At 36.1% G+C, this 15,642-nt stretch overlaps 1 protein-coding gene across 3 annotated transcripts in view; it reads left to right on the top strand.

The window, feature by feature from the left end:
• LRMDA (leucine rich melanocyte differentiation associated) overlaps window positions 1–15,642 on the top strand; it is a 767,717-nt gene that overhangs the window by 544,068 nt on the left and 208,007 nt on the right. The window contains exon 4 of one of the 3 annotated variants that reach the window (XR_009212825.1): window positions 10,502–10,610. The exons of the other annotated variants lie outside the window; for them this stretch is intronic. The gene's annotated coding sequence lies outside the window, so the exon portion shown is untranslated. The remainder of the gene's footprint in view (window positions 1–10,501; window positions 10,611–15,642) is intronic. 3 annotated transcript variants of the gene reach the window in all.

A 15,642-nucleotide genomic window follows, 5' to 3' on the forward strand; every position in this document is an offset into this window, starting at 1 on the left:
TTCCTGAATTCCAACAGGGAGGAGGGCATAATGAGGCACGTCCAACCCACCCCCAACTTTCCATCATAGCCTGAATCAGTTTTTCAGGTTAACTTTGGAGTGCCCTGGCCAACAGGAGGGAGTCTATTAAGATAGTTGAGGGAGCCTTAGAATTTTATTTTTGGTTTACAGAGGGATGAGTATTGTTTTGAACTCGGGTGTGGATTGGCAAGGCAGATAGAGAAATCACCATTCCCCAAGGCTTTTTACTGAAGGACATGCTCATCTGTCTTTGAGGTAGCCCGAAGGAAGTGAAATGAAACTTAAACAATTTTCAAATCCTGACTGGATGTGATCCTGGGTTCTCTATGTCAGTGCTGGTTCAGCTTTTTCATAAAATGAAATCAGGGTTTCACCTTGACCCTTCTGGACTTGTGCAAGCATAGGGAGATATAGGATCATGCTGGATGGAGCATAACTTCAGTTGCCAGAGGAGTTCTTAGTCCTCAGCTCTTTATTATTCTTGTGCATCTGTTTCCTTAAATACTCTCTGCAGAAGCATTAGCATGAAAATAAAAGAGTACAGCAACTTGGAATTTTCCATTTGTAGCTTCCTTAGTCTGTGGGGTCAAAGTTCTGTCCTCAGGGATGCTAATGCAAACTCTGTGTGCTGTTCCAGGGCAAATGTTTCTCAACTAAATGACAAGAGGGGGTGGGGAGCCAGGGAAATAATGCAATGCTAATTCCCAAACACAGACTGCCCAGAGGTCCCAATTTAAATTGCTGCTCCCCCAACTCTATTCCCACCCTCCCCCAAAGGAAAAAAAAATATCCTGTGTTGTTAGGACAGACATCTGTGTGAGAGCAATAAAACAGTCTTCTCCCTTGTGGATTAGCTCTTTATTCCTTTATTTATCTTGCTATACCTCATCAGTTTATCCTAAATCAAGGAGAGTCAAAGAGGATAAGATGCAGTCCCTTTTTTGTTTTTGATTAAGGAAACCCGTACAACCATCCTCCTACACAAATTTATTTTCTCAAGAGATAGCTTTCCTTGTTATGTCTAATTTACCCCCCCTTTTTTTAATCCACCTCCTTGGAAACTCTCTGGAATTTTTATTTCATATAATGTTCAAATCAAGATAATGAAACTCCTCCAGAGACAGGTTAGATAGGGCAGTGAATGTTGGCATGTCTGCATGATTCTAAAGTACAAGGGGAACTAGGATAGCAGACTTAACATATTCCATAGCCTCCATTTCTTCTTCCAAATCCCTAGAAGTTTATTAATTCATTCAAGAGATATCTACAGAGCATGTTCTATGTGTCAAGCCCTGTTCAAAACATTAGAGATAGAGCTGTGCATAAAGTGGGCAAACATAGGCCGGGCGCAGTGGCTCACGCCTGTAATCCCAGCACTTCGGGAGGCCGAGGCAGGCGGATCACGAGGTCAGGAGATCGAGACCATCCTAGCTAACATGGTGAAACCCTGTCTCTACTAAAAATACAAAAAATTAGCCGGCATGGTGGCAAGCGCCTGTAGTCCCAGCTACTCAGGAGGCTGAGGCAGGAGAATGGCGTGAACCTGGGAGGCGGAGCTTGCAGTGAGCCAAGGTCGCGCCACTGGACTCCAGCCTGGGTGACAGAGCAAGACTCTGTCTCAAAAAAAAAAAAAAAAGTGGGCAAACATTTCTGCCTTCAAAGAGCTTATGTTCTAGTCAGAGAGAGGACCTATAACTAAGATAAAAATAAAACCACCACATAGTATATCAGTGCTAAGATGAAAACGAAAGCAGATCACGGGCATGAGAGAGTATGTGTTGGCAATTTGAGATCTGATAGCCAGAGAAGTCACCACTGAGAAGATGATGGTGGAGTAAAGACCTGGAGAGGTAAGGCACGGAGCCCTGAGAATGTCTGAGAGAAAAGTGGTCCAGGCCAAGGAAGGAGCAAGTGCAAGGCCCTGAGGTGGGAGCATGCTACTGGCATACATGAAGTACAACCAAGAGGTCAGTGTGGCTGGGGTGAGTAATCTAGAGGAAGAGTGGTAGATGAAGCCAGAACAATACCAGGGGCTAGGACTTGTAGCCCATTGTTAAATGTTAAACCCAGGAACATTAACATTTTAAAGAATTTATTTGAGCAGATGGTGATTCATGAATCAGGCAGCACTAGATTGCACGTGGTTCAGGGCTCCACCAAGAGGGTGTGAGGGAATATTTTTTATAAGGTGTTTGTGGAAGCCAAGACAAAGAAATTGTTTGATTGGTTAAAGTGGAAAGTCCCAGTTAGAGGTTATTTGGTGGTTTCTTGTTGGTTAAGCTTAAGTTTCATTTTACTGCTTACATTGACTTGGGTTTTGGTTTGCTTATGTAGGAATCCAAAGTGCTGGAACCATCTTAGCCTAATGGCTTCCTGATAGATTATTTTAACATTGTTTACTGTGACTAAGACAGGAAGCTATTTCAAGACAGGAGAAATAATAGAAATGATGTTATCCTTCTCCTTATAGAAAAAAAAAAAACAATTCCCAAATGAATAACTAACCGGAAAAGAAAGAAAGGGTACTGCTTTTGATCAGAAACTATAGATTTCCTGCAAGATCACAGCTCAAAACAAATGCAAAAGAGTTTCAAAATGCAGAACCAAGACCCAGCAGGGTGGCATATACCTATAAGCTCAGATATACCAGACATAGGAGGACTGCTTGAGTCCAGGAGTTTGAGACTGTAGTGTGGAGTGATTGAGCCTGTGAATAGCCATTGTACTCCAGCCGGGGCAGCATAGTGAGACACAATCTCATAAATAAATAAATAGTAAATAAATGGATGTAGAACTAGCTTCAGGAGTTCTCTAAGCACAGAGAAAGCTACCAGGGGGCCTCATAGCAGGCAATAATTTGGGCTTCCTCAGTGGGTACAGCCACATGGGTCACATCGTCTATATACTTCTCTCCATCCTTAGTTTAGGCATCAAGTAACAGAGCTATCTCTAAGCCAGGGCAGTAAGTATGAGTGATTGGATCAGAAAAATAAGATGACAAGAGTTGGTACAAATGTGTAAGTCATAATAAATGAGAATGAACTGATTAAAAGGCAGAGCAATCCCAGATTTCATTAAAAAAAAAAGAAAATGTAAAATAAAATACTTTTTCAAGAGGTACATATAATAAAACCACATAGAAAGCTTGAAAATACAGGAATTAAAGGACAGAAATACTGGATACCTGCTAACACAAAATCCAGGAAGAGCAATGTTAATATTAGACAAAACAAGACTCAAGATGATTACTGAAATGACAGAGGGCTATTTTGTATAACTATGAAGATATAATGGGAATCTAAAACAATCATGAATCTTAATGCACCCAGTGACATGGCTTTGAAATTAATAAAGCAGGAACTTCTAGAGATACCAGAAAAAAACTAACAAAGTCACCATCACGAAGACTTTAGCACATCTCCTATGAAAATGACAGCTAAATGAATGGAAATTTTACAATACCTTCATTTTGTTACTTAGAAAATAGGGTGATATTCTTTAAAAACCTATATGAAACAGTCACAAATTGGCTCATATCCACAAATTGGCTCATAAAGAAAAGTGTAACATGCTTCATTCAAATTAACTGATCATAACTAAGTCAAATTAGAAATTATATTAAAAAAGGAAGACTTCCTTCCCCCTCCTTCCGAAAAAAAAAGTAAAAGAGGAAAGAAAAAGCACTACAGACTACAGAATTAGAAATAAATGAAGTTTTGGGTTTATGAGGACATAATATACAGTATTCTTTAAAAGTAAATGGAAGTGATAACACTGTAGTATATTAAAAACTGTGGGATATAACAAAAGGCTAATTAAAGGATTTTTCCTCCTTAGAAACATAAACTATAAAACAAGGAATAGAAGATAAAAATATATGCACTATGTTTTCATATATCCTAATTTAAAAAAACCAAGCAAACCTAATGACATATGAAAGGACTTAATAAAATAGAAACAATGTACAATATACTTTATCAACAATACCAACAGATATTTAAGAAAAAGGTGAGCCTAGCAGATCAAAGTAAGAAAAAATAGAGATTGACATTTAACATTAGGAATAACCAGACAAAAAAAACCCCACAACGCTATTGAGCTTCATATTGATAAATTTGAAAATCCAAGTAAAACAAGTAATTTTAAGGCAATTGTAGTTACCAGTGCTGTCTCAAGAAGAAATATAAGTCTAAACAGAGAAAAAATAAGATGATAAAAGAAACTTTAAAAATAACCATATAGCCCTCAAAGAGAAGTAGCATCTCATCTTTTATAATTTATTCCAGAAAATAAAAAATATGGAAAATTCCTCTTTTTCTCTACTAGGAATCCATAACTGACCTAAGCAATGTGAGAAAACATGAAAATGAAACTCTAGGCAAGTCTCTTTTTCAGATATGAATAAAGGAATCCTCCATGAGAAATTAACAATAAGACTTAGTAATGCATTTAAAAAATAGTACTTCCTGACCAAGTAGGGTTTATCTCAATATTGAAAGGGTAGTTTGCTAGTAGAATTTATCAGTAAATGTGTCATATTGGCATATTAAAAAAGAAAATGGGATTATATATGAGGATGATGTTACTAGATATAAAAAGAGAGGGAGGCCAGGCATGGTGGCTCACGCCTGTAACCCCAACACTTTTGGAGGCCAAGCTGGGTGGATTGTTTGAGCTCAGGAGTTCGAGATTGGCCTGGGCAATTTGGCAAAACCTTGTCTGTACTAAAAATACAAAAAATAGCTGGGCATGGTGATGTATGCCTGTAGTCCCAGCTACTTGGGAGGCTGAGGCAGGAGGATCTCTGGAGCCCAGGAGGCGGAGGTTGCAGTGAGCCAAGATCGTGTCACTGCACTCCAGCCTAGGTGACAGAGTGAGAACCTATATAAAAAAAAAAAAAAAAAGAGAGAGAGAGAGCAAGAAACCTATGAAATTTAACAACCATTTCTGCTAAAATCTCTCAGTAAACACGAAATAGATAGGAACTTCCCTAACTTGATAAAGTGTATCTACCAGAAACCTATAGCAACCTGCATATGAAAGAGGGATTTAAAAAATTTCCATCAAAGTCTCAGAACAAGCAGAGAAGGACTATTCTACATTCCCTTGGAGGTGCTAGCCAAAGCAATGAGATGTACAACGACAACGTAGAGTGCAATAAAGATTGGGGTAAATTCAGCATTATTTGCAGTTGATATTATGACTTAGATCAGGAGTAGACAAACTTTTTCTGTTAAGGAGAACATAATAAATATTTTAGGGATTGTAGGCCAGAAGACATCTGTGGCAATTACTCCGTTTTGCCCTAATAACATAACAGAACTAAGATCCATTATATCTGTAGTAAAATATATAAATATGCTTAATTTGTGTATTTTAAAGATTTTCAGAGTGAATTATGAGGCAAAACCTAATGCTTTGTGTTGTGGAAGAGAAACAGAAACAAACTGACTCAGGAAAGTTAAAATAAAAGGATGGACAAATGTGAATAAAAAGAAAGCAAGTGTTGTAGTCCTTATAGTATTTTACAAGGCAGAATTCAAGCAGAACAGTAAATGAGACAAAGAAAGATGCCTGGTAATACTGAAGATTGAAATTCATATTAGAAATAAGTATTACAAATAGCTATATAGCAAAATAAAGTGCCAATATTCATGATAGAGAAATCATAGGCTATGAAAGGAGAAATAGAAAAATATACTTGTCTTAGGGGATTCTCCACCTGTCTCATTTACTGACAGATCAAGTGGGGAAAAAAAAGGATATGAAAGACAAAAATAACAAAATTATTAAGGTAGATATGATTAAAACACATCAAATTCTGTACCCTAACAATATAGGATATGCTTCTTTTCAAGTCAACATAAACACTCATTGTTATTCTAGTTAGTACGGCTGTGTAACAAATTACCCTCAAATTTAATGCTGTGAAAGAAAGACTTATTATGTTCAGATTATGTGGGTCAGGTATTTCAAGAAAGGATAGTAGGAATGGTTATCTCTATAATGCCTGGGGCCTCAATAAAAGACTTGAAGCCTGGGAGCTAGAATTATCAGAAGATTCATGTGCTTATGTTTGGTGGTTGATGCTGGCTGTTGGCTAAGGGCTCCCCTTTCCCTCCACGTGGGCCTCTCCATGTGGTTTCCTTTTGTTGGCTCATTTGGGCTTTTTCATAGCCTAGTAGCAGAGTTCTAAGGGTGAGAGTCCCAAGAGACAGGAAGACCCAGGCAGAAATAATAGAATCTTTTATGACCTCAGAAGTCATGCAGCATTACTTTGGCCATATTCTGTTCATTATAGTAGTTACAAAAGTCCTGCTGCTCATGTTCAAGGGAAGGGCAAATAGACTCTGCCCCTTCATGGGGAGTGGCAAGATTCTGGAAGAGCATGTGGGACCAGAAGTATTGCTCTGACTGATTTTGGCAAGTACAGTCTTCCCCAGTAATATACTGGATCACAAACAAAATTTCAATAAATTTCAGTAGATAGAGATAGTATAATAACACTGAGATCATAATATAATAAAACCAGAAATAACAAAATTAGATTGCAAAAAAGCCCTTCTACCCAGAAATTTTCTAGTACTCTTACATTTCAAGTCGGAGATAACATATATGGCTAAGAATTCCTGGGGGATTAAAAACAAACAAAAAAAAGATAACATATAAGCCTAAACTGTAGAATAGCTAGAGAAGTATATTAATGAATCCATTATCTATGAGAATGTATAGATAGATTTAAGATGATTATTAGAGGAAAACAGATAGCTTGAAGTACATATATTAACTTGAAAAAATAAGCAAAAATTGTAAAAGATATATTAAGCATCTGACTCAAAAACAACATCAGTCTCATAAATCAAAGGAAAGTGGAAGGGAGGAAGTTTTAAAGTTAAAAATAAATATTAGTAAGATAGAATACAAAAGATATAATAGACCAAAACTAATTTTTTTGAAAAATTAAATTATTAACTATTCCAATCAAGGAAAAATAAAGAAAATGCAAATATACAAAATAAAAAAATAAAAAGCCAGGGAAACAAGAGAAAACTAAAATAATCCTAAGAACAAACTGTGTTTAATTCTGTGCAAATATCTGGAAATCTTTATCAAGTCGATAATTTTGTAGGAAAATATAATTTCCCAAAGCTGACCCCAGAAGAGATAGAAGATTGAAACAGTTTGATTTCCACAGGCAAAATAAAGTTCATAAAGACCTATCACTTATCCCACAGAAACACCAAGTCCAGGTAGTTTTACAAGAAAATTTTATCAAACATTAGAAGAGCAGATACTTATAGTATTCTGCTAAATGTTTAACAACCAGGTCTGGGGGCTGGGGCAGGGAGTGAAAAGAGCCCTGATCTGTACTGTTTGCTGATCTCCAAGCATAAATATTTCTGTCATAACTTATTTCAAGCTACTTGTGTGACATCACTTAAAGTGAAGATGGGAAGAGATGTACAAATAGGCTGTTGTGAGTCAGTACAAGCTGGCTTTTGCATACCATGGAGCTGATCCCAATGCTATTTAAGCTGTTACAGGGTATGGAAGTACTACGTTACTCTTACAGAAGTATATTTACAGAGTAAAGAAGTACTTCCAAATTTCTTTTGTGAAGTACATAAGGCCTTTACAGAAACACTGATAAGGCCTTTATAGAAACACTGATAAGGATTACAGAGAAAATAACTACATACTCACTCCAATGTTAAATATAGGTGCAAAAATAGTAATTGAAAAAATTACAAACAGAATCTAGCAGCATAAAAGCAGAGTAAAACATCATGTCCAACTAAGATTTATTCCAAGTATTTAATGAAATGAAATTTCAATATTAGGATACTTATTTATTTATTTTTTTTAGTAGATCTGACGATGAAACCCATAATTATATGGATGCCAAAAAGGCTTTGGCCAAAGTTTTATAACCATTCTTGATAAAAAGCATTCAAAAATAGATGCATACTTCCTTAATATGAAAAAACACATCCATCTCAGTCCAAAAGCCAACATCAAACTTAGAGGTGTTCCTGTGAAAGTAAGGACAAAACAAGATATCTGTTACTACCTATTATTTAATGTTTTACTAGAAATACTAACCAAAGCAATTAGGTATGAGAAGAGATTACAGGCATGAAAGTGGAAAGCCTATTATAAAAGTTTCATGTTTACAGGCGATTTTTTTTTTTTTTTTTTGTGAGATGGAATCTTGCTGTGTTGCCCAGGCTGGAGTGCAGTGGTACGATCTTGGCTCACCTCAACCTCAGCCTCTCAGGTTCAAGAAATTCCCCTGCCTCAGTCTCCCAAGTAGCTGGGATTATAGACCCACGCCACCATGCCTGGCTAATTTTTTTTGGTATTTTTAGTAGAGATGAGGTTTCACCATGTTGGCCAAGCTGGTCTTGAACTCCTGACCTCAGGCAATCCGCCCGCCGAAGCCTCTCAAAGTGCTGGGATTACAGATGTGAGCCATTGCACCCGGCCAGGTGATTTTTGCACTTGGAGTTCAAGGGAAACAACTAAAAATCTAACAAAATAATTCAGTGAGAAAGTAAAATATACAGTGAATATGCAAAATCTTTAGACTTTTTATATTGAAATGAAAGCCTGTTAGTATTTTGAATGAAAAACTTCATTTACAAAAGCAACATAAAAGATCATAAATTGGGAATATTATAATCAAACATTAACAAAAATATACAATATCTCCAAGAAAAAAACCCACAAAATCCTTCTAGAAGGGTATGCACAAGAATGCTTGACATTAAGAACAGACATCCATATTATTTTAAGGAAAACTCAAGATCATAAATATGTCATTTACCTCTTTGTAAATTTATAAATTCATTATGAAATCATGTAACAAACCTTTTTTTCTTCCTTTTTAAACTAGAAAAACTGAATCTAAAGGTCATGTGGAAAATATGCAAAGATAATAGCTGGGATTATTTTTAAAAAGAATTATAATGAGGGAAAATCAGCCCTATTGGATATCAAATATATTATGAAGTGTTAATAATTAAAACAATGTGGTACTGGCACAGGAATCCCCAGAATAATGGAATAGAATAGGAAGTCTAGAACTAGACTCAGTTTCATGTAGAAATTTGTATATGGTAAAGTAGTATCTTAAATAGGTAGGGAAAAGATGGGCCATTCAATATACATTTGGGGGAAATATAGTAGGTATTTGGAAAAAAATTTAGATACATACCTTATACCTTACAGCAGGATACATTGCAAATGGATTAAAATTTTAAGTGGAAAAAAAAAGAAATCATAAAAGTACTGAAAAAAAGCATAAGATAACTCATAATTCAGAAACCCAGATATAAAAAGCAAAAATGGACAAATTTGACTTTATTAGAAATACTCTTGATTTTATTAAAAAAAAAAACCTTTTACACAGGAACACAAAACCTTTTAAGCAAAGTCAAAAATGAACATTGAACTTAAAAAATTATTTGGCAATTGTATTACAGACCATGATAAATTTAGATATATATTTATTTTATATATATGTATAAATTTATATATAAATAAAAGGGAATAAAACAAGGTGTAGAATAGTGTGTATAGTATACTGCTACTTATGCATAAAAGGTGGGACAATAAGAATCTATATTTATGAAAAAACTCTGAAAGATGCATGATAATAGTGACAATTTATGGATGAGAGACCTAGGCATGGAAAAAGAGTATGGTGGGAAAAAGACTTACCTTACACGTGCATTTACTTTAAAGCTTTGGACCATGTTCAAGAATAAACAAATTGAATTTTTAAAGACCAAAATAAAATTCATACTGCCAATAACGTAACAATTACACATGGCCAGAGGGAAATACACAGAATGATATTCATTGAAGCATTTTTCTAGTAGTAAAATACATACAAAAATTATATGTCTATAAGGAAAGAAATGATTAAAATATGGTAAATTTGTAATATTGAAGGCTATGCAGCAGTTAAAAAAGGTTAAGGTAAGCAAAATACTAACATAACAGAAAGATCTCCAAGACATATTTTTGAGCAAAAACATGTTTGAGTGCAAAAGATTTGTACAGTGTTGGCAGAACTTATTTAAGAGTACAGTGCTATACACACTTTTGTGTTTAAAAGCACAAAATTATACACACATGCAGACACACACAGAAATCTATAAATAATTGGAAATAGTTTTGGAAGTGTAGACACAAAATTCCTAACAATAGTTACTTCTACGAGAGGACTTTGGAGTGGAAGAGAGTAGAAGAGGGTGAAAAAGGACTTCAGATTTTTCAGTATTTGAGTTTTTATTAAAATATGCTAATATTTTACTCATGTAATAATAATAATAATAAAAAGTCCCAAAGAAGGTGATAACTTTGGGTGATTTATAACTGTTTTGGAGACTTTGCAAGTCTGTTTCCCCAAGGCCAAGTGATAAATTGTTTCTGTGAAAACATCCCTTCTCTTCTTCAAATTTACATATTCCAGTGTTGAGAATCCACAGTAAACTTGCTGTACTCTGTCACTGTTGAGGAATGGGACAGTCACATGAATCAAATATGCTGGTAAATAAAGAAATACGGAGAAAGATATAGAGGTACGTGCATATATTGTATGGCTTATAATCTACTGAGAATGGAAAGGAAGACATCAGCATTAAAAATATTCTTTATTGAATGAATTCTTTAGATCCAGGCACTGTGCTGGTATCTTTACATATGCTCGTGATCTCATTTAATCCTCGAAATGTCTCATAAAGGTGGATATTATCCCCATTTTATATATGAGGAAATTGAAGCTTAGAAAGATATTTCGTTGTTTACACAAGGTCCCAGTGCTAATAAGTGTCCTCCATGAGACGCAAAACCAGGTCTCTCTAACACCTGAAGCCTGTGTTCTTTCCTCTGTTCCATTCTGTCCCCGCAATAAAATACACAACAATACAACTACACTGAATACATTTTAATGTTTCTTGATGATTAGGAGAGCACTTCTGGCTTTTTTGAGTGTTTTGGAATTCCGTTATGAGCGTCAATTATCAGAGTACTAGTGAAGCATGGAAATAATGTCTAATTGGAGATATCTAGTTAAAAGAAAGCAGGGTAATACTGCATTGGCAGAATTTAGTGCTTTTATTACAGATAGATAAAGATATGGCAAAATCACTGGTGTGATTCTTGCATATCCCCTTTATTAATTGATCTGCATGTTCTGAAGGCCATTATTCCCACTGATTCCAAATGTTCTGTCTTTATTAGTCCCTTTATATAAAACCTTGTATCTCTATTTGTCATCCTAAAAATATTGCTTAAATACATGATGCAGTTTCTCCCCACATTGGAATCTGATAACGAAAGGTCTTATCTCTATAGCCTGAATTAACATGAGCAGAATTTAGGTATATTACGCCAATAGCTTCATGGACAGCCCCTTTGGTTATAGATTATAAATGCCATTTAGAGAAAGCACAGGATGGCTCCTGAGTGTCTAGTAAACTTCAACAACCACCTGAGAGATACCTCCGTGTGACTGCATAAAATGGAAATAAAGAATGGCAAATAACCCATTGACTATGCACTTTCTCACCCGCTGAGAGCAAAACGCAATCTGATGCAATTTTAGTACTTACATGCCTCTGGGGAAAATAGACCCCTAAAAATCACCGAGTGCAGCACTGGAAAAATTCCTTAAATTTGTGCTGTGCTTGGTGTTATAAAACCCAAGGAACCTTAGATGTTCTTCTTGAGTAAAATGGACTGGTAATTTTGTTTTGTTATATTATCCACCAAGCATAATGATAATGGGTCACATGCAATTTAAGAAAAAATTAAGTCTAATAAGAAAAATCTCTAATAAATACTAACAGCATCTTATTGGTATCATCATTGGTTTAACCCTTCTATTAACATTTTTTTTTACATATTAAATGATCTGTAATATGTTGAAAATGAAGAGGATAGTAAAAATTAAAACAGGCATTCTAATAATATATGCATTGTACAAATGTTTGCATGCTTCTTCCCTCAGGCAAGTACTAGGAGGTGTGGTACATGCACGGGAGTGGTGCTAGGATAGAGCAGGAGATTTTGATTTTAGATATGCTGAGCAGTGAAGATGCTCAGTGCAGGGGATAGACCCCATCATTAACCAGGAATGCAACCAATTCAATGAAAACAGAGATTAGAAATCAAAATGCAGCCCTGAGGAAAGTATACAGTTATCCCCTCAAATCAGGCTTCTGGGCCACTGAGAAAGGGTGAACAAGCTTAGGGAACCTCTGGTACCCAAGCAAAGGGCCTGGGGGTTCCTGTGCATTGATAGCTATCCATCACAGGCAATGTGGTAGAGTGGGGTAGAGCTAGAAGGATGTATTCAGAAAGCTGCCATTATTAGAAATGTGCTTCTCAAGCCTCCATAAGAATCTCCTAGGGAACAACCATAAAGTAAAAGTGCTTAAGCACCTATTTCCAAGGATTCTAATTCAAGGGAACTGGGTAACACCCTGGCATCTACTGTTTTTAATGAGTTCTTCTGGTAACAACTCTGCACGTAAACATGTGAAGACGACTGCATTAAATGATATTGACAAGGAGTCTCTTTCCCCTAGTCCTTTCCACCATGTGGTTTAGGAGAATAGCAACTATTTTCAAACCCTACTGAATAGTGGCAGCCACAAATGTCTTGCCATGTCAGGCTCTCAATGGTTTCTGAGAAAGATTTAACAGCCTTCAGGAGGCTAATCTATGATTAAGTATTTGCTATGCAAGACACTGCACATGTGTAGAAATGGCAAAGGTTCCTGCCTCAAGGAACTTACAGTTTAGGAGGACCTAGCAGACAGAAACTCAGACAAATAAATGCAGCAAACTGTGACATTTGCTGTGAAAAACCATTTGTATAGGATGATGGGGACAAATGGGGTTTGGTCATTAGCTGAAGGGTTGCCTAGGTCAGCATAAGGCTCGCACAAAGGAGTGGCAGATGAGGACATCACAGGAGCCATGTTGAGGAGGTCAAATACTTAGGTAGTATCCACATGTTGGCTGTAAATGTGTGTAGGAGGAAAGAGCTTGAAATAACTCCCAGGTTTTTCTGGTATGAGTGTCTTTGTGGAAGGTGAAGCCATTATGAGGATCAGCATTTGAAAGAACTGGATTTGAAAAGAATGTTGAATGTGAAGTATTCATAGTCTGTAAATGGAGATGTTCTGGTTTGTGAGTCAGCAAATTTTTATCACAAAGGGCCACATAGTAGGCATTTTAGGCATTGCAGGTCAGTCAGTCTTTGCCATGACCACTCAACTCTACCATTGTAGTGTGCAGGTAGTCATAGGCAATATGGAAGCCAATGGGATTGGCTGTGTTCCAATAAAACTATTTAGAAAAACAGGTGGTGGGCCAGATTTGGCCCATGGATGCTAGCTTGCCACTCCTGCTATATGTATAGGTATGATTAGAAGATAAAAATATAAATGTAGCTATGTTGACTCACATACATACATGTATATATATTATATGTATTTACCTAGTATCTTTCTATGTAGACATATAATCATACCTATTTGAAATAAACGCTGCACTTCCTGGTTATTTGGGATAAACAGTTTTTTCAAACTATCCAAAAGTCACCTAATAATTGTCTATAAAGAAACAATTAAATATGAAAATATAAATTAAAACAACAAAATACCTTTTGTACTCAATGGTTCAGCAAAATTTAAAAATCTGGTGATACCAAGTGTTACCAAGGTTGTAGAGCAACAAAAACTGAAAAGCTATTTTAATGGGAGTTGTGAATTAATGTATCTCTATTGGAAAACAATTGATTATTTTCTAGTGAATTTGAATATATATGCCAATCCTAAGATCCAGAAATCTCACTCCTGGGACTCTACCACAGGAAAAGCTATTATACATGCTCAGATCAATATGAACTATACTCATAGCATAACAAAACAAAAAACAGAAGCCAGAAACAACCCAAAATGATTCATTAAATAAAGTGAAATAACATTCAATATGGACAAATCTAAAAATCAAAAAAAGAAACCCACTGAATGATACCATATAATATCCTTTATATAAAGCTTGAAAGTGCAAAATAAAACACTGTTGTAAAAGGGTCCTTACATTTTTGGCAAAACTAGGACGAAAACCATGAAAATGAAAAACTCAAAATGCAGGTAGGTGGAGGCAAAAAAAAAAAAAATTCTGACCTGATAGGAACAACCAATGGGATTTATTTATTTCTAAGCTTGGTAATGGGTAGACAGATATTTTTAAAATGATAGTTTTTATTATTTTACATATGTTATGTTTGTTGCTTAACATCAAGCAAGTCTTGCATGATAATGAAAAGGCAAAACCAAAATCTTATTAAGTTATCAATTTTATATTTTCAAAAAATAATTAAGTCAAGTTTATTCTTTTGTTCAAAAGAAACGTTCATTTTGGGGAGCGTTTTTTTTTTTTTGGTCTGGCTCAGTTTCTTTCCAGTCATGTCACCTCTCCCCGTGACAGAGGGTCAGCTGGCTTCCAGTGTTTCAGCTAGGCAGGAGTCGGGGGATTATGGATAGCACAGAAAAGGGAGGAACATCAGGAAGGAGCTAACGTGGCTGGTGTAGGGTCATTTGAGTTCCTCTATCTCTAGGAGAACAAGCATTGTCTTTGGCATAGGACAGAATGTGGTCAGAATCCTCCCTGTCACTCAGAAAGTAATTCCATTGCTGTCTTAATATTATCCTAGTCATCTGGGGTTGCAGGGACACTGTGTAGTGGTTTTGTGGTGTGGAAGCTATTGCTACATAATTTTTTATTTCTTGAATATCACTTTGTAGTGTCATGATTACAAGGCTTGGAAGAAGATAAACTCTCTGTCCATTCCGAGTATAAATGGGCACTTGAGATGAAGCCACCTCATTAATTTCCCCTTGTTGCTGAAGTAGAATCTGAATCCAAACCACAACACAACCTAGCCCCTAAATCTCTATTAAAAACCACCTTGGGTAGTCTGGTAAAGCTTTATTTGAAGTCAGCAGAGAATTATAAAGTCAAAAGTGAAAAATGGTACAACAAGAAAGAATCATAAAAAAATACTAGATCAGTTAAATGTAGTCAAAGGCAATTTAGTGTGTTCTGGCACCAGCACTTATTGATGCAAAGAATGTGATGTGTCAGGGGTTGGCAAGAGCATGTAGGAAATGCAGAATGAAGGATGCAGCTCCATGCATTGACTCCGAAACAGCCATACATGGCCGCAGAGGATGCTTCAGCTACCTTGCTTTACTATCAGGAATTTCAGGGAGAATATTCGAATTCCCCCAGGATGGACATCTTCTGTTCTTTTGTTCTTGATGTAGTTTATGTTTTAAAGTAGAATTCTTTCTTTCATGGAGATAAGCTAACACAGAGACTGTGTAAATTGGGTCAGACCAGAAGGGTAAGTAACACTTGCTGGTACTTGTGAGTATCCTAGTATTCTAGTTTCTCTGGGGCTGCTACATTTATCTGCTTTTTTACATCCATCTCCAAGTTGTGAGGGTTTCTGCCTCATCTTCTTCACCCCTTTGGTTTCCCGTTCACCAATATTAGCAGATTTGCTCAGTAATGAACACAGCTATCAATGTTATG

The sequence above is a fragment of the Hylobates moloch genome, unplaced genomic scaffold (assembly GCF_009828535.3).
Source record: "Hylobates moloch isolate HMO894 unplaced genomic scaffold, HMol_V3 SCAFFOLD_3, whole genome shotgun sequence".
Taxonomy (NCBI): domain Eukaryota; kingdom Metazoa; phylum Chordata; class Mammalia; order Primates; family Hylobatidae; genus Hylobates; species Hylobates moloch.